The sequence below is a fragment of the Schistocerca cancellata genome, chromosome 1, assembly GCF_023864275.1.
Source record: "Schistocerca cancellata isolate TAMUIC-IGC-003103 chromosome 1, iqSchCanc2.1, whole genome shotgun sequence".
In the NCBI taxonomy this organism is placed as follows: domain Eukaryota; kingdom Metazoa; phylum Arthropoda; class Insecta; order Orthoptera; family Acrididae; genus Schistocerca; species Schistocerca cancellata.
This window is the reverse complement of record NC_064626.1, coordinates 17851513-17871179: the sequence shown is the minus strand read 5'-3', so window position 1 is coordinate 17871179 and position 19667 is coordinate 17851513. Positions and strand designations below refer to the sequence as shown.

The following is a 19667-nucleotide window of genomic DNA, read 5'->3' as shown; positions in this document are numbered from 1 at the left end:
AGATGCCATTTCCGCCACCAACCTAACGCAGGTGGATTTCTCACAAGTAGCGCAAACCTCTTTGCCTACTTGACCACTACGAGAGTTGGCTTTTCTGTACAAGTGCTGCAGCCTTTCTGCAGCAGACTACGCCACCGTCTAGCAACGTCACACACAACCACATTCACTCAATCAGACCACTATGAGAGTTATGAGAAAAGAGAAACAAGGAAAAGAAAGAGAAATGCTGATGAAAATAGGCTACCGGACTAATGAAACGTGGCTACAGGACCCTTCCAGCGATACTACCGCCATCTGTAGACGGGTATACCGCTGTCCCACGGCTGTCGCCACCTCAGTGTGGACAGAAGTGATGCTGACGCAGGCCCAGGTGTGGCAGTGTGCGCCAATTGTCTGCAGAGGCGCGTGTGGGCTGCGCCGCCCCGATTCGCCGTCGCCGCCTCCTCAGGCCGGAGTTAATTAAGCCGCGGCCTTGTCTTGCTTCAGCGCAGGAAGCACCGGCGTAACGAACTGCACGAGCAGCCAATGGGGCCGCGGTACGTGCATGGCAGCTTATTGGCCGAGAGCTCTCTAGTGTCTTTACGGCACCTACCTACTCACCTTCATTCTTCGTGTCCACGATCGGCTCTTTTTAACAGGCCCAAGGCGTTTAACATTTCCTTTGAGTCTTCAGCTACTGTGATGCCCTCTTATCTTTTTTTTGTGTCCTCTGCCAGTCTCTTCCCCTCCAGTGCAGACGGCGCTACCACCGTGTTTGGCATCCCTATCAGGTCGGATTGAGGGAGGACATAGAAGCAATTCAGGGGCGGGCTGCTAGATTTGTTACTGGTAGGTTTGATCATCACGCGAGTGTTACGGAAATGCTTCAGGAACTCGGGTGGGAGTCTCTGGAGGAAAGGAAGCGTTATTTTCCTGAATCGCTACTGAGGAAATTTAGAGAACCAGCATTTCAGGCTGACTGCAGTACAATTTTACTGTCCGCAGCTCGTGGTCGCGCGGTAGCGTTCTCGCTTCCCGCACCCGGGTTCCCGGGTTCGCTTCCCGGCGGGGTAAGGGATTTTCTCTGCCTCGTGATGACTGGCTGTTGTGTGATGTCCTTAGATTAGTTAGGTTTAAGTAGTTCTAAGTTCTAGGGGACTGATAACCATAGATGTTAAGTCCCATAGTGCTCAGAGCCATTTTTTTTTTTTTTACAATTTTACGGCCGCCAACATATATTTCGCGGAAAGACCACAAAGATAAGATAAGAGAGATTAGGGCTCGTACAGAGGCATATAGGCATTCATTTTCCCCTCGTTCTGTTTGGGAGTCGAACAGGGAGAGAAGATGCTAGTTGTGGTACGAGGTACCCTCCGCCACGCACCATATCGTAGATTGCGGAATATGTATGTAGATGTAGCACGGCCGCTAGTCTTGACAGGCCTCAGTTTAGCGACGAAGGCGGTCCACGTGTTTCTTCAGGCAGTGAGCCGCGCGGCTGAACTTCCTTCTATTTCCCGGTGTCTGTCCGGCCTTTGTTTGTTCGCTTCTGAGATGTTCTAGTGGAGGCGCTGGCTTCGCGGAGGCAGCGACGGAGGCCGCGAGAGGGCGCAATCGGCAGCACGGAGGATGGGGCGATCGATGCTGGGCACTCGCGTGGAGCGGCTCTGCCAGAACAGACGGAAGTGGCGGCAGCAGCTGGGACGCGGCCGCCACACCAGACAGGAGACGGCGCCATCGTTTTTCAGAACGTCAGGGCCACAGGTGCTTGCGTCCGGTTGAAGAGGATCATCGCCCGCCCTGGTCGTTTTTCCGCTACTTCGTCGTCCTGTTTAACTTCCGTATCTCGTCGAGTGGCTGTAGTTCTGTGACCTCGGACATGAATTTTGATCCTACTTACAAACTCTGGCAACGGCCTTTCCGCAGTGGCTACACCGGTTCCCGTGAGATCACCGAAGTTAAGCGCTGTCAGGCGTGGTCGGCACTTGGATGGGTGACCATCCAGGCCGCCATGCGCTGTTGCCATTTTTCGGGGTGCACTCAGCCTCGTGATGCCAATTGAGAAGCTTCGGTCAAGAATACCATCATAACGACCAGGAGAGCGGTGTGCTGACCCCACGCCACCGCCCCCCCCCCAACCCCATCCACCCCTGAGGATGACACGGCGGTCGGATGCTCCCGGTAGGCCACTCGTGGCCTGACGACAGAGTTACAAACTCTGACTTATGGCTTTGCTGTTTGCTTACGTGAATTCCTGTAAGAATGAGCCTGGATAGTACCGCCTTGCTGGCGGTTGTGTTGTTGTTGTTGTTGTTGTGGTCTTCGGTCCTGGGACTGGTTTGATCCAGCTCTCCATGCTACTCTATCCTGTGCAAGCTTCTTCATCTCCCAGTACCTACTGCAGCCTACATCCTTTTGAATCTGCTTGGTATATTCATCTCTTGGTCTCCCTCTACGATTTCTACCCTCCACGCTGCCCTCCAATCCTAAATTGGTGATCCCTTGATGCCTCAGAACATGTCCTACCAACCGATCCCTTCCTCTAGTCAAGTTGTGCCACAAACTCCTCTTCTCCCCAATTCTATTCAGTACCTCCTCATTAGTTATGTGATCTACCCATCTAATCTTCAGCATTCTTCTGTAGCACCACATTCCGAAAGCTTCTATTCTCTTTTTGTCTATACTATTTATCGTCCATGTTTCACTTCCATACATGGCTACACTCCACACAAATACTTTCAGAAACGACTTCCTGACACATCTATACTCGATGTTAACAAATTTCTCTTCTTCAGAAACGCTTTCCTTGCCATTGCCTGTCTACATTTTATATCCTCTCTACATCGACCATCATCAGTTGTTTTGCTCCCCAAATAGCAAAACTCCTTTACTACTTTAAGTGTCTCATTTCCTAATCTAATTCCAGCAGCATCACCCGACTTAATTCGACTACATTCCATTATCCTCGTTTTGCTTTTATTGATGTTCATCTTATATCCTCCTTTCAAGACACTGTCCATTCCGTTCAACTGCCCTTTCAAGTCCTTTGCTGTCTCTGACATAATTGCAATGTCATTGGCGAACCATAAAGTTTTTATTTCTTCTCCATGGATTTAAATACCTACTCCGAATTTTTCCTTTGTTTCCTTTACCGCTTGCTCAATATACAGATTGAATAACATCGGGGAGAGGCTACAACCCTGTCTCACTCCCTTCCAAACGACTGCTTCCCTTTCATGCCCCTCAACTCTTATAACTGCCATTTGGTTTCTATACAAATTGTAAATAGCCTTTCGCTCCCTATATTTTACCCCTGCCACCTTCAGAATTTGAAAAAGAGTATTCCAGTCAACATTGTCAAAAGCTTTCTCTAAGTCTACAAATGCTAGAAACGTAGGTTTGCCTTTCCTTAATCTAGCTTCTAAGATAAGTCGTAGGGTCAGTATTGCCTCACGTGTTCCAATATTTCTACGGAATCCAAACTGATCTTCCCCGAGGTTGGCTTCTACTAGTTTTTCCATTCCTCTGTAAAGAATTCGCGTTAGTATTTTGCAGCTGTGACTTATTAAACTGATAGTTTGGTAATTTTCACATCTGTCATCACCTGCTTTCTTTGGGATTGGAATTATTATATTCTTCTTGAAGTCTGAGGGTATTTCGCCTGTTTCATACATCTTGCTCACCAGATTGTAGAGTTTTGTCAGGACTGGCTCTCCAAAGTCCGTCAGTAGTTCTAATGGAATGTTGTCTATCCGGGGGCCTTGTTTCGACTCAAGTTTTTCCGTGCTCTGTCAAACTCTTCACGCAGTATCGTATCTCCCTTTTCATCTTCATCTACATCCTCTTCCATTTCCATAATATTGTCCTCAAGCACACTGCCCTTGTATAGACCCTCTATATATTCCTTCCACCTTTCTGCTTTCCATTCTTTGCTTAGAACTGGGTTTCCATCTGAGCTCTTGATGTTCGTGCAAGTGGTTCTCTTATCTCCAAAGGTCTCTTTAATTTTCCTGTAGGCATTATCTATCTTACCCCTAGTGAGATAAGCCTCTACAACCTTACATTTGTCCTCTAGCCATGCCTGCTTAGCCATTTTGCACTTCCTGTCGATCTCATTTTTGAGACGTTTGTATTCCTTTTTGCCTGCTTCATTTACTGCATTTTTATATTTTCTCCTTTCATCAATTAAGTTCAATATATCTTCTGTTACCCAAGGATTTCTACTAGCCCTCGTCTTTTTAGCTACTTGATCCTCTGCTGCCTTCACTACTTCATCCCTCAAAGCTACCCATTCTTCTTCTACTGTATTTCTTTCCCCCATTCCTGTCAATTGTTCCCTTATGCTCTTCCTGAAACTCTGTACAACCTCTGGTTCTTTCAGTTTATCCAGGTCCCATCTCCTTAAATTCCCACCTTTTTGCAGTTTCTTCAGTTTTAATCTACAGTTCATAACCAATAGATTGTTTTCAGAGTCCACATCTGCCCCTGGAAATGTCTTACAATTTAAAACCTGGTTCCTAAATCTCTGTCTTACCATTATATAATCTACTGAAATCTGTCAGTATCTCCAGGCTTCTTCCATGTATACAACCTTCTTTTATGATTCTTGAACCAAGTTTTAGCTATGATTAAGTTGTGCTCTGTGCAAAATTCTACCAGGCGGCTTCCTCTTTCATTTCTTACCCCCAATTCATATTCACCTACCACGTTTCCTTCTCTCCCTTTTCCTACTACCGATTTCCAGTCACCCATGACTATTAAATTTTCGTCTCGCTTCACTATCTGAATAATTTCTTTTATTTCGTCATACATTTCTTCAATTTCTTCGTCATCTGCAGAGCTAGTTGGTATATAAACTTGTACTACAGTGGTAGGCGTGGGCTTCGTATCTATCTTGGCCACAATAATGCGTTCACTATGCTGTTTGTAGTAGCTTACGCACACTCCTATTTTTTATTTATTGTTAAACCTACTCCAGCATTACCCCTTTAACTTATCCATTTCCCTTTTTAAATTTTCTAATCTACCTGCCCGATTAAGAGATCTGACATTCCACGCTCCGATCCGTAGAACGCCAGTTTTCTTTCTCCTGATAACGAAGTCCTCTTGAGTAGTCCCCGCCCGGAGATCCGAATGGGGGACTATTTTACCTCCGGAATATTTTACCCAAGAGGTCGCCATCATCATTAACCATACAGTAAAGCTGTAGGTGTGTTATATCTAGCAAATTAATGTAAAGGCCTTCCAGGAGTTCTATTCTGGATTCTTCCGTCGTCTTCGGGGAAATGGGTGTGTATGAGTAATTGCATTCGTGAACTGTGCAAGTTGCTGGCTCCTCCAAGTTGACCTGAGTTGCGCGGCTGTTTGCTTTAACCTTTGCATCTGTCGGCCACTCCTGAGTTGTTCTGGGTCTTCATGACATCTTTCTGGTGTTTTGGTTCGGTACGGCCGCGAGGAGTTGCAGGCCTCGGTTTCTGGCCGTTGCCTTCCGAGCCCCTGGTAGCTCCATTTTGACTGCGGTTTTATAAAGGCACTGCGTTATTTCCAATCGGACTGGTATCTCTCTGCCGTACGCGTTTATTGAAACTACATCTCGACTAGTGGCATGGAACCGGCCTGTGACGCACGCCTTAGTGTGTTCCAGTTCCTTGTCGGCGTGAGAGCCGCGCCTTGCGCAGGACGACGCCGGCCTGGCGGGGCAGAGGGACGCCCGACGGCCGCACCTGCAGCCACCGGGGGACGCCGGCTCCGCCGACCGCTCACCGCATCTAGAGTTGCGCACAGCAGTTGTACGAGTGAAACCTTGCCTTGGAGGTGCACCTTGAGCGGGGTTCTCATTTTTTTCTCTTTTCTTCAAATCATTGATACTTTCAGAGTTTTCTTGTTTCTTAAATGAAAGAAACTGTAAGATATTATTATGGTGAAATCATGTAGACTGTAATATTTTAAACCAATCGTGCATAGTTCTTAGCTAGCCTTGAAAGTATGTAGGCGATGTCCCTTAAATCGTCGTTTTTCTTAAATGGTTAAAACGTTAAAAAAAAGTAAATGCTGCTTTTAACCGGTGGTTAAAATTTTTATTAAGAATTGGTGAGTTGGGCTGTGATTTATGCTACGCGTTTTTATTTAAATTGCATTTCTTAAAAGACTGGGAATTTTTCTAATTGAAAAATGTTTGGTCTTGTTTAAATAAAGTGTGTGAACTAAAGGGTGAAAGATGTTTTCTCTGAACCTTGGCTACCCATCCCACGTTACCTTGACCTCGTTTCTAAAACCGTTATTACGCTTTGTTTGGCCACGTCAGGTACGTCGTATCCAGCTGATGCCATTCAGTGGCGAGCAGGCCTGCCAGAGCTGCCACACAGCGGGGATGGCGACTGCTCGTCTCGGCCTCTCTTCCAAACAGTCGCAGACGTTATCTACGCATCGAGATCCGGTGATTTGCGGGTCCGTTTGGGGCCGTAATTGTTTCTGAAACCCGGAAGAAGTGTGCGCAGTGCCCTGTGGACACTGCTGTTGTCACCTGGAAAGAAAACGAGTGTGCCCACAGCATGCTCGTCGTGAAACTGTAAAATAATTGGCAATTCTAGGTCGCCAACAATGATGAAATAGGCGTTCTGTTTCGTAGAAAACAGACTTATTTTCTGTCTCTCAATCCCTGTGTTTATTCATTCAAGCGACCTGTTTTGGCAGTGTCGTCTATATTCACATTTTTTAGTAATATAAAAACTAATCACCTGTTTCCGCGACACTACAGAGCTAAAAATGTGTCATCTCCACTGCCAGACTAAAAAGTGAAGATAAGGTTGGATGTCGATGTAAGTTCTTCCATGTACTCACCAACGGCGGGTGTGTAAATGATTAGAGTGGCAGCTCTCTGTGACATGCAGAACGACCAGCTCTGTGCATTCACGTTGTTGGTGTTTACTGTTGCTAACAGGCCAGGAAGGGTATATAAGGGGCACGAGCAGCGCCAGATGTGGAGTGACCTCTGTCGAGGACGCGGGGACACTGCGTAATCAGCAGCTGACAGTGTCTGGGAAGGGACCCCACTCCGGGTCTCCACTTGGCCAGCTCGAATCGCGCGTTATCCAGAGTTGTGGGGCATCTGGTTGTGAAAACAGCCCAAAGGTGGTCTGCGTGTGAACGTGAGGGCACGCATACTGCTGCCAAGGTGCCAGCCGACCACGCCTGATGGTCACAAGGGATGATGGCCGTACTGTGCACCGAGCACACCGTGGCCCTCTCATACTCCCTCCTGCAATCAGAGAGTAAGTAACGGAATCCCTGCGACAGTCCGTTTCATGCCGCACTGTTGGTTGGAGACTTGCGACAGCCGGATTGTCCGCCCCGATAGCTGAGTGGTTAGCGTGACGGATTGCCGTCCTACGGGCCCGGGTTCGATTCCCGGCTGGGTCGGGGCTTTTCTCCGCTCAGGGACTGGGTGTTGTGTTGTCTTCATCGTCATTTCATCCCCATCCGGCGCGCAGGTCCCCCAATGTCGCGTCGAATGGCGGCCGGACCTGCCCCCCAAGGGGCCTCCCGGCCAACGACGCCAAACGCTCATATCAATTTCCATGCCCGGATAAAGCAATTACTGTCCGATGTACAGGCTGCCGTGAACACAGCAACACCAACGGCTGCGTTTGGAGTGGTGCCGTAACCGGGAAGCATGGACTGCTGTTGAATGCCGGCGCACTGTGACCGACGATGAATCGCGATTCTCCACTGCCCCTTGGATGAGCATCGTCGGCTAGTACGGCGGCGACCCGGGGAGAGGTCTGGACCTCCCAGTGTTTTGGAGAGGCCAGTCGGTGTCACTCGTGGCGTAACTGATTCAGTTCACGATAATGAGAATGTGTCTTCGTAGAAAAACGCCCTGAAAACATCAGAGAACCAACTTTGGCCTCGATTACACCCTTCGTACTCTGGACTCGACGGCTTGGATCACTAGAAGTAAGAAGCAATTGAAGCTTTCCAGATTCCACCACAAGTCTCCAGGCGTTTACTGCCCATTTTCCGACTACTTTCGTCCAGTAAAGTCGCGAAGGACTGTGACCTCTTTTTACGCACTCAACGCGACCATCGTAACGTTCGCTCGAAAACTGGTTGAGATGCAGCTGTATTCCGTAATAGCAGCAGTTCCTGCCGGGTTTCTATCCGGTAGTCATTCACAAGAAGTGACAGCTGTCTTCAGTCGTTGTCGGTCGTGATGTTCTTAGGAGAACTGTCCTTACGCCGTATTATATGGCTGTGTGTGACGTAGACACGCTAGACTATACCAGCTGATACACCAAGAAATTTGTCACCGTGTGGTCATGGGCACGTCCAAACACGACAGCTAATTGTTGACGCATATTGATCATTTTAATATAAAATACGCTATGGGATCTTTCTACTTTATACCTGTAGTGTTGGCAGAAGAGCCAACACTGTGTTGCTAGAGGAGGCTATAAGCTCACGCAGGCTGGCGTGAGGTCTGGAACAGTTAAAGGAGATGAGTCTACTAAATAAAGTACGAAGCTCTTGTTGATACATTATATAATCTCAATATAAACTGGTAATGGCGCCTTGCTAGGTCGTAGCAAATGACGTAGCTGAAGGCTATGCTAACTATCGTCTCGGCAAATGAGAGCGTATTTGTCAGTGTAGCTTCGCTAGCAAAGTCGGCTGTCCAACTGGGGCGAGTGCTAGGAAGTCTCTCTAGACCTGCCGTGTGGCGGCGCTCGGTCTGCAATTACTGACAGTGGCGACACGCGGGTCCGACGTATACTAGCGGACCGCGGCCGATTTAAAGGCTACCACCTAGCAAGTGTGGTGTCTGGCGGTGACACCACAATACCAGTCTTCAACCTGGAATCTCATTGCTCGGAGTACAATTGTCTTCAGTGACGAGCCCCGTTTCGAATTAAGCCCCGACGACCAGTGGATACGTGTCTGGAGACTCCCTGCACAGTGGTGGGAGACCAACCTGACTGTCGGCTGCCATATGGCCCGACGACCAAGAGTGATGGTCTGGGGTGGCATTTCATTTCATGGCAGGATCTGTTCCGTTGTCCCGAGCGGTTCTAGGCGCTTCAGTTTGGAACCGCGCGACCGCTACTGTCGCAGGTTCGAATCCTGCCTCGGGCATGGATGTGTGTGATGTCCTTAGGTTAGTTAGGTTTAAGTAGTTCTAAGTTGTAGGGGTCTGATGACCTCAGATGTTGAGTCCCATGGTGCTCAGAGCCATTTGAACCACTTTTTTGTTTGGTTGTCATTCGCGGCAGCCTTACAGCACAGCAGTACGTCGGCGATATTCTACGCCCCGTTTTGTTCCTTCATGGCAAGCCATCGTGGGCTTACATTTCTACAGGATAATGTCCGCCTGCACACGTCGGGAGTTTCCATTACTCGCCTTCGTGCTTGCCCTGCACAACCTTCGCCGACAGCATCGCCAGATCTCTTCCCAATTGAGAACGTTTGGAGCACTATGGACTGGGTCCTCTAACCGCCAAGGCATTTTGACGATCTGATGCGCCAACTGGACAGAATTTACCACGATGTTCCTCACGAGGACATGCAACAACTCTATCAGTCAATGCCAAGTCTTATTTACTTGCTCAATTTGTTAAGCTCTTTCTCTGGAATAAATCATCCAATTTTTCCGAAACAGTAATGATTTTTGCCTGTAGATGTACATCATATCTACCGATTTCCGTCACATTGGGATAGTTCTTCGTGCTGCGCCTTTTTGTGTGTGTGTATTCAGGTAAACATGGATCCAAATATCGAACTTTCATCAGTATAAAACGCCTTAAAACTAAAAAGGCGAGAACGATAATAACATGTTGTCGCCCACAGGGTACATCTGCAGGTCGACAAAAAGTTACAAAAAATTCTCCTCCGTCATTGGGGCGATTTCTCAAATAACGAAACACGGAGCTTGCCAACACTTAGACAAATTTTTACGACGCTTCCACATGGAACACTTTTCAACAAAAACGATGTTGGCAACTATCTGAACGCTTAACAGCGAAGCTGTTTGGAGAATAAGCGCTACAGAAAAACCGTTTAACCGTCTGCAACGTCAGAAATCGTCGTCAATAGAAGCATTTTACGAGCGCCGCGCGTTTGAGAGGCTGTGAGCTTTTCATCGCCGCTCCGCGATGTTAAAAACTCCTACAAGCCGTAGCCTGAGAGGGCGGGTGGACTTAATTTGCCAGAAATAGACGAGCACGGACGAGCCAATTTGTCCTCCAGGCGTAAACGAGTTTTACGCGATCCTGAATGCACGTGGCGCGTGTTAGTAACTGTAAAAATTACACTCCATTTCAGCCCAGCACGACCCACTTAACACGGCTCACAAATTGTTATAAAAGGAGAGACGTCGGTTTCGTAGCCTTTGGCGTCGAGCGTTCGCTTTAAGACGCACGAACGTTTACGAGAGATCCAGCCCTTAAGCGTACCGTAATTCAAATGTTGTACAAATAAATGCAACGTGTTGTTGTAGTCTTCAGTCCGAAGGCTAGTTTCGTGCAGATCTCCACACTAGGCTATCCTGTCTCAGTGTATCAACCTCTACGTAAGTATTGCAACCCATACTCATTTATTTAAGACTTGATGTGGCCCTGCAACTTTTACTCCCCACATTTGCCTCCTTTACCACGTTGACTCTTCGTTGATGCCTAAGAGGGTGCCCCATCAATCGAAGCGAGTTACTCAAGTAGTGGTATAAATATCTTTTTCGCCAATTAAGCTTACTGCGTGCCCGCAGAAGTTCAACGAAATCAAGGGAATAAATAAAACACACTCTAACACAAAAAAGAAAATAAACCAATACGCCTTTTTCCACCCCTGGACCTTATGCAAGTAATTCGGTTTGGCATTGACTGAGAGAGATGTTTGATGTCCTCCTGAGGGATGTCGTGACAAATTCCGTCCAGCTGGCGCGTCTCATCGACAAAACCCCGAGCTGGCTGCAGGACCCAGCCTCATACGCTGCTACCGTCCTCAACTGGGGAGAGATCTTACAGCGTTGCTGGCCAAGGTAGGGTTTGGTAAGCACGAAGACAATTACACTACTGGCCATTAAAATTGCTACAGCAAGAAGAAATGCAGATGATAAATGGGTGCATAGATCCTGAGAAATCAGTACCCAGAACCTCTTGATACGCCTGGGCATTGACTCAAGCAGAGCTTGGATGGCAGCTTCAACACGATACCACAGTTCATCAGGAGTAGTGACTGGTGTATTGTGACGAGCCAGTTGCTCGGCCACCATTGACCAGACGTTTTCAATTGGTGAGAGATCTGCAGAATGTGCTGGGCAGGGCAGCAGTCGAACATTTTCTGCCTGTCATCTCGACTGCTAGTGATACCAGGCCGTTGGGATCCAGCACGGCGTTCCATATTACCCTCCTGAACCCACCTATTCCATATTCTGCTAACAGTAATTGGATCTCGACCAACGCGAGCAGCAATGTCGCGATACGATAAACCGCAATCGCGATATGCTACAATCCGACCTTTATCAAAGTCGGAAACGTGATGGTACGCATTTCTCCCCCTTACACGAGGCATCACAACAACGTTTCGCCAGGCAACGCCGGTAAACTGCTGTTTGTGTATGAGAAATCGTTTGGAAACTTTTCTCATGTCAGCACGTTGTAGGTGTCGTCACCGGCGCCAATCTTCAGTGAATGCTCTGAAAAGCTAATCATTTGCATATCGCAGCATCATCTTCCTGTCGGTTAAATTTCGCGTCTGTAGCACGTCGTCTTCGTGGTGTAGCAATTTTAATGGCAAGTGGTGTAGTAGAATCTGTCGCCATGTGCGGGTGAGCATTATTTTGCTGAAATGTAAGCCTGGGATGTGGGATGGCTTGCAATGAAGGGCAACAAAACCGGTCGTGTAATTTCGTCGACGTATCTGTGTTACGTAGGTTGCCGTAGTTGACAACGAAAGGAGTTCTGCTGTGAAACGAAATGGCACCCCGGACCATCGCCCATGGTTGTTGAGCCGTGTGGCGGGCTCCAGTTAGGTTGGTATCCAGGGGTGTCTCCAGAAACGCCTGAGGCCGTGAACTCATCGCCTGAAATAGAACTGTCTGCAGTGACGAGTTCCGCTTCGAACTAAGCAAAGAAGTGTACGTTGAAGATATTCTAAGCCCCGTTTTGTAGCCCTCATGGCAAGCCATCGCAGGTTTACATTTCAGCACATAGTAGGAGCTTCTACCACTTGTCTTTGTGTTTGCCAAACACTACCCTGGTCAGCAAGGTCGCTGGACCTGTCCCCAGTTGAGAATGATTGGTGCATTATGGGCACCGCCCTGCCACCAGCCCGGGATTTTGACGATCTGACGTGCCGATTGGAGAGAATTTGGCACGACATCACTCACGAGGACATCCAACAACTCTGTCAATTAATGAGAAGCCTAAAGTCGTGGTTCGAAGCACCCTTAGTATAGTAGGGCATGTTTTAGTTGTACAGTGTACCCACACTAGTATGAGTCATACAAAATAGAAAACATTCCAGATATGAACTATGTAAGACCTACCTAAGAAAACGTTACATGCCGTGCAGTTGACAGTTATGCAAAGTTTCATTATTACGTTTACTGTTTAAAAGTTCGGACAACATTTTCAACGAAGGATTTTACGTCAAACAGTGGGCGTGTTCACAGTATGTTGCTGAAGGCACAGATCTGTCAGGGAAGAATTTGTTCCTCTGTGACAAGTCGGACAGTTGAAAATGGTTACGACTCCAAAGTTGTCACGAGTTGAAGCAAAAAGAATTACAATAGAGCTGGTAGCGTTTGAAAGATATGTCCTTCCATTAAAGTATTCATTTGTCGACGGCACTGTGAAGGTGATCTACAGATCAATGGTAAGATTTCCGCTGTTCTTTGCCAATCCTAAGAGCGTCGAAATCGTGTGTAACGTTACTAACTGCTGGATGTGTCGACAGATGCTCATTTTTTCCATTTATGAAACTAAACGAAACACGGTCTGTTCGTCAGAGAAGTCTAACTGGATAGCACGTTCTTTACTCGATATGCAGTGGACGACTTGTCGTAAGCAAAGTCAGAGCTTCCTCTCTGTCAGGGAAGCTGAAAGAAGCGCCGCCGCCCTTGAAGAGCTACTCAGCGTAATTGGCACTTCGACGAGCGCCGGACGCTAATTACTCTCACTTAAATTCGTTATGCGCACTGGAGGGGGGGGGGGGGGGGAGGGGGGCGGACCATAAACTTTACGACTCGATATCCTCGCTCTAGACGCAAGCCAGTGGCGCTATCGCAAATCACCGGGCATTACGTAAACCCATAGCAAAGGAGGGACTGTCGTTCTGTAACTTATAGGGGCTGTTAATTTGTTTCTCACGAATCACACCAAGGTCGTCGGTCCACAGTAAGGACTTCACTAATACAGGGCTATTACAAAGCGATATCATAAATTCACTGTAGCTCCATTCATTGACATATGGTCACGACACACTACAGATACGTAGAAAAACTCATAAAGTTTTGTTCGGCTGAAGCCGCACTTCAGGTTTCTGCCGCCAGAGCGCTCGAGAGCGCAGTGAGACAAAATGGCGACAGGAGCCGAGAAAGCGTATGTCGTGCTTGAAATGCACTCACATCAGTCAGTCATAACAGTGCAACGACACTTCAGGACGAAGTTCAACAAAGATCCACCAACTGCTAACTACATTCGGCGATGGTATGCGCAGTTTAAAGCTTCTGGATGCCTCTGTAAGGGGAAATCAACGGGTCGGCCTGCAGTGAACGAAGAAACGGTTGAACGCGTGCGGGCATGTTTCACGCGTAGCCCGCGGAAAATTGGCTCATGCCACAACTGGAGACCGACAGCGCCGACTTCATCTTTCAGCAGGATGGTGCTCCACCGCACTTCCATCATGATGTTCGGCATTTCTTAAACAGGAAATTGGAAAACCGATGGATCGGTCGTGGTGGAGATCATGATCAGCAATTCATGTCACGGCCTCCACGCTCTCCCGACTTAACCCCATGCGATTTCTTTCTGTGGGGTTATGTGAAAGATTCAGTGTTTAAACCTCCTCTACCAAGAAACGTGCCAGAACTGCGAGCTCGCATCAACGATGCTTTCGAACTCATTGAAGGGGACATGCTGCGCCGAGTGTGGGAGGAACTTGATTATCGGCTTGATGTCTGCCGAGTCACTAAAGGGGCACATATCGAATATTTGTCAATGCCTAAAAAAACTTTTTGAGTTTTTGTACATGTGTGCAAAGCATTTTGAAAATATCTCAAATAATAAGGTTATTGTAGAGCTGTGAAATCGCTTCAATCATTTGTAATAACCCTGTACATGTTTTACGGAGAAATGCTTGTTCATTGTATAACAGTCGGAAGACGCACCATCTGCGCATGTACGTGGTAGTTCGGAACTATACTTGAAGTCAGCGCTTCTGAGACATACCACAAAAAAATGAAATGGCTGTTTGCCAAGGACCAATAATGTTTGGCGGGCTCATACCGTACTCGTTGTAGCTCGGAGAACGTGTTACAGTTATGTAACTTATATAAATAGCTTGAAATTAAAACATTATGTAACACAGTATATTATGTTTCCAAACCGGTAAAGAAAATGTAGCTCGCTGTGAGAGTATTCTCTTGGATGCTGTTTAATAATAATAATAATAATAATAATAATAATATCTCCATATACTCCTCTATCCTGTGCAAGCCTCTTTATCTCCGAATAAGTACTGCAATCTACATCCTTCTGAATATGCTTACTGTATTCATCTCTTGGTCTCCCTCTACGAATTTTGCCCTCCCCCTCGCCCTCCAGTTCTAGACTGCTGACCCCTTGATGTCTCAGAACGTGTCTTATCAACCGATCCATTCTTCTAGTCAGGTTGTGCCTCAAACTTCTTTTCTCTCCAGTTGTATTCAGTACTTCCTTACTGGTTATATGATCCAATAGTCAGCGCTCTTCTGTAGCACAACATTTCAAAAGCTGCTGTTCTTGTCTGAGCTGTTTATCGTCCACGTTTTACTTCCATACAAAGCTACAATCCATACAAATACCTCCAGAAAAGACTGCCTAACGCTTAAATCTACATTCAATATTAACAAATTTCTCTCATTTGGAAACGCTTTTCTTGCCATTGCCAGTATATATTTTATATCCTCTCTACTCTAGTCCTCATTAGTAATTTTTCTGCCCAAATAGCAAAACTCTATTACTTGAAGTGTCTCGTTTCCTAATCTACTTCCCTTAGCACCTCCTGATTTTAATCAACAACACTCCATTATAAAAAAAATGGTTCAAATGGCTCTGAGCACTATGGGAAGTAACTGCTAAGGTCATCAGTCCCCTAGAACTTAGAACTACTTAAACCTAACTAACCTAAGGACATCACACACATCCATGCCCGAGGCAGGATTCGAACCTGCGACCGTAGCGGTTGCGCGGTTCCAGGCTGTAGCGCCTAGAACCGCTCGGTCACCCCGGCTGGCATTCCATTATCTTCGTTTTGCTTTTTTTTTACGTTCATGTTATATCCTCCTTTCAAGACTCTGTCCATTGCGTTCAGCTGCTGTCACTGATAGAATTACAATATGATCGGCAAACCTCAAAGTTTTGATTTCTTCTTCCTGAACTTTAATTCCTACTCCCAATTTTTCTTTGATTTCCTGTACTGCGTAACTAATGTACAGATGGAGTAACATCGAAGATAGGCTACAGCTCTGTCTCACTTCCCTCTCAAGCACAGCATGTTAGAAAATTTAAATGTCTTGTAGAAATAATATGGTAGAACTTTTCGACAGACGTAAGATTTAGTATAAACGGCTTAACTAAAATATCTAAAACGACAAATGCATCTCTAGAAAAAAACTAAAACAACATAAGACTATAACGTTTACATGTGTGTGAATGCTTAACAACGAACCCTAAGTTAGACACTATACGGACAGTTGACAGACGGATTTATAGAAAAAAAATTGGTCAGTCCATCTCGTCATTTGCTTTGCTAAAGATCTTTTACCTCTTTGTTTGTATTATTTTAGATTTTCTTGCATCTGGGACACGGTTTGTGTGTTTTCCGATCTACCCTGATATAGTTTCATTGTGTCATCTATGTTTTGAATGTTCAGTTTAGGTTTGTGGATCTAATAACGGTTCTTACCATCTTTTCATCTGTCATGTTTCTGTGACTTACTGTTCCTGAGAGTAAATTATTTTTGTGCAATCATCACGCTTGCCAGCTGGGTTGGAGATGTATTACGATGCATTATCAATATTACTGTCGGGCCTTGTGATTCGGCGGTAAACCGCCCGTCTGGAAACTGACAGGTCGCGGGATCAAATCCCAGTAGCCCCGGTAGGACGACGGTAATTTCCCGTGTGATCTTAATCTAGCCTTCACGTCTCATCGATATGAGGAGTCGCTAGCAACGAGGCGTGGTTAACTGTTAACTGGCGTAGGTTAGGGACTTACGGACAGTCAAGGCGCCGAAATGGTGTCCAATTGAAATACTTGCGCCGGGACATTGAGAATCACAAGAAAAAAGAAACCTATATTGATAAACAACTAAAAATGACCTCGCCACCCTTAGCAGTTGCACACTGACTATTTAACGGCTACCTGGAACCAGAAAAGTTCATTTTCAGTATACCTCACATGGTGGCCAAAGCGGAATAAACGATATTCATGGATATGACAGAACGATCATTTAAGCGAAAAGTCTGGTAAACATCGACTCCAAAACGCCTACCCTATGGGCTACGAGCACATGTTGATCTTCGATGCTGTGTAGCAGATCACTTCTACAGAGAAAGTGCTGATACCTCTCAAGGTATGCAACTAAGAGCCCTTTGTTTAATGGACAATTTTTTCTTGTTTTGGTCGATACTAGCGCCTTCCGGAATGTGGAAAGCAAAGCGCTTGCAGTAGAAGAGATCTGTTCCACAGTATCGAATGTGAAGACCTGCTCATAGGTCTTAAGGCATGCATTTCAGAGCCCATGTTTACCAGAGGTTTATTGCTTCGAATGATCGTTCCTGTCATATGCCTGGATACTAGCCATTCCTCTCGGACACCCTGAATAATTACAGGCCGAATTTAAAAATTTAAAATTTTGTCATAATGTGCTCATTAAGAGATAAGATATTACGTTGACGGCTTAACACAGTAAGTAACATACCAAAGTTGGTAATGTATTGAGGCAGAGTAACTCAGGGCGCGAAAATTTCCCAGCTTACATTCATCCAGTGTTTGGGAATGAATCATTGAATAATTGTTGAATTGTAACAAACTTTACTCGTAATTTCAAACCTCTTATAAATTTTTTCTCATTGACACCCCCCACAATAAATGATAGGAAACGAGTGTATATCTTACTACATTTTTGTTGTTGATGCAGTAAAACTTTAGCATCATGCATAGCGTTTTAATTTATTACTCCTTTACTACTAACTCTCTTCACAACAGATATTGCAGATAGTATCAAATTATACCATTGAATGCACCGGCATAATGATATCATTCTATAAAACAAGAGGTATGACGTCATAAACATAAACATCGAAATGAGTAAAACATCAGCTTTTCTTCAGCCGGAGAGCAAATTACGCAGACTATACTCATCCAGCGAATAAACCGAAATTAATAAAACCAACATTATTACGGTTTTGCGCCTTTCGCAGCAGATATTTTACTTGCTTAACGTTAAACGTAGGCTGGGGGAAACAAAAGTGACCCGGGCGAGGGGATAAGATTAGATTACCATTTGTGGCAGCGTTAACGTAGGACGAAGAGACCTACAGTTACTGCCAACAGGACAGAGTAACGCCCCTTACGGCCGGCTGAACCTCGGAGCATTTACACAATCCTCAAATGTCTGACAAGAGTTGTTAGCAGGGGTCAGTCCGGTCGCGGCCTCAGCTGCCCACCCAGGTCACCCGACCTGTCAGCGTGTGTGGGGAGGCCTCAAGTCTGAGGTGTATCGCGCCAACCCTCGCAGTCTTCGGCAACCACAGCAGAACAATTAGGATGAGACTGCAGCAATTCCAGCAGACCAACATCGATCAGACTTCAGCCACTTGCCGACCAGGGTCCAAAAGTGCCAAGAGATGAATGGGGGTCGCTTTGAACATGTGCTGTAGTCAGGCTAGCACTATATTTCCTCTGCTGTATTTCTTTGTACCCTGGAACTCTGTTCTCCAGAATACTTTTATTTGCCCCACCCTGGACTTAACTCGTAACTCATTCGTGAAGTAATCACACGTCTGAAGTTGTTTTACACACGGGAGTCCGAGTCCACAATCAGAGGTGAAGGCGGGTGCTGCTCGTCTGTTAGAAATCCACTGTTTTAATTGACTTTTCTGCCACAGGCAGACTGTCGTTACGAACAGAATGTCGTATTAGAAAGCCACAACAGCATACAGAACATCCATAAAGGATAAAACTGCTGCCCAGTGACATGCTACAGTGAAGGACTGTTGATATTTTTAAAAATTTCGGGAATCCGATATTTTGATGTTTAAAAAAATCATTATCGGTTCTCGATATATGGAAAAATATCGATAAATCGACGTAAAAATATCGACGTAGCTGCCTATAAAAATATCAGCTGCACATTGTAAATATACTGCCGCTTCTAGAGCTGCATATTTAAGTGTTGGTTTATTGTTAGATATTCTGTGCATCAACAGGCTACCATCCTGCTTACCCCTCTTAGAGCAACAATTCAAAGGAAAACTATGCACGTTCGCGCTTGGCGATAATCACTTTGCTAACAATGGTAGCTGCAGGTGGGTGGCACAATAAAAGGTGTCCGACGGGTCCGTCGTTCGGTTTCGTCACATGTCGGATTTGTCTGGAAAACTTCATGTCGAGTTTCCTGTTTTTTCATTTCTACAAACGCAGCGACCTAGCAGGTGTGGTGTCAAACTTACGTGGTACTGACAAAGGTTGGCAGCGCCGGGCGCCGATTACGTCAGCATTTCCCCTCAGACCTCTCCAGCAACCGCAAGGAGCAGTCTTGCCAATTACATTTTTGTTCATTACTTTCAGCAACTGTTTTTGAAGAATCCCGACGTGAAAAAGCAGCACACGAGTTGCTTTAATTTTTTTTAACACAACTGCTGTGCCAATTAAAAGAAAACAGCCCTCGGTCACTAATTTTTAACGAATTAACCGGGTACGGCACTGCTAGGAGCGTCTTCCTCAGAATTTAAACCAAAGAATGGTTTACAACCTGCACCACGCAAGTAACGAGCAGCCCTTAGTGGCACTCCATCACAGTTTTTTTTATCTTAAATATCTTTGTGACTAATGCCCTTTCGGCATATTTATTATTTTATAAATGAGATGTAAGTACTGCCAGTCTTTCACTAATTCCGTACTTATAATTTGTATCATACGTTTTTAGTTATAATTCTAGACCATTCTTTGGTTTAAATTCTGAGGAAGACACACCTAGCAGTGTCGAAACCCGGTCAATTCGTTAAAAATTAGTGACCGAGAGCTGTTTTCTTTTAATTGTAACTATTCACGGACTCTGAACGTGCAGCCATGTACAAAATTTTACAACTGCTGCGCTACTTTTTCACATCGGATATCTTGTTATCCCATTCACACCGCTGCCCCTAAGCGCAACCGAACTTCTCCTTTGTACCACCTATGCTTGCTTCACACAGTCAAAGAGAAAGACT

At 45.9% G+C, this 19667-nt stretch overlaps 1 protein-coding gene and 1 pseudogene across 3 annotated transcripts in view; one reads left to right on the top strand and one right to left on the bottom strand.

The window, feature by feature from the left end:
- LOC126164560 (calcium-binding protein E63-1) overlaps positions 1-19667 on the bottom strand; it is a 671194-nt gene that overhangs the window by 120096 nt on the left and 531431 nt on the right. The window lies entirely within an intron of this gene.
- Positions 1887-2004, top strand: LOC126100175 (5S ribosomal RNA; annotated as a pseudogene).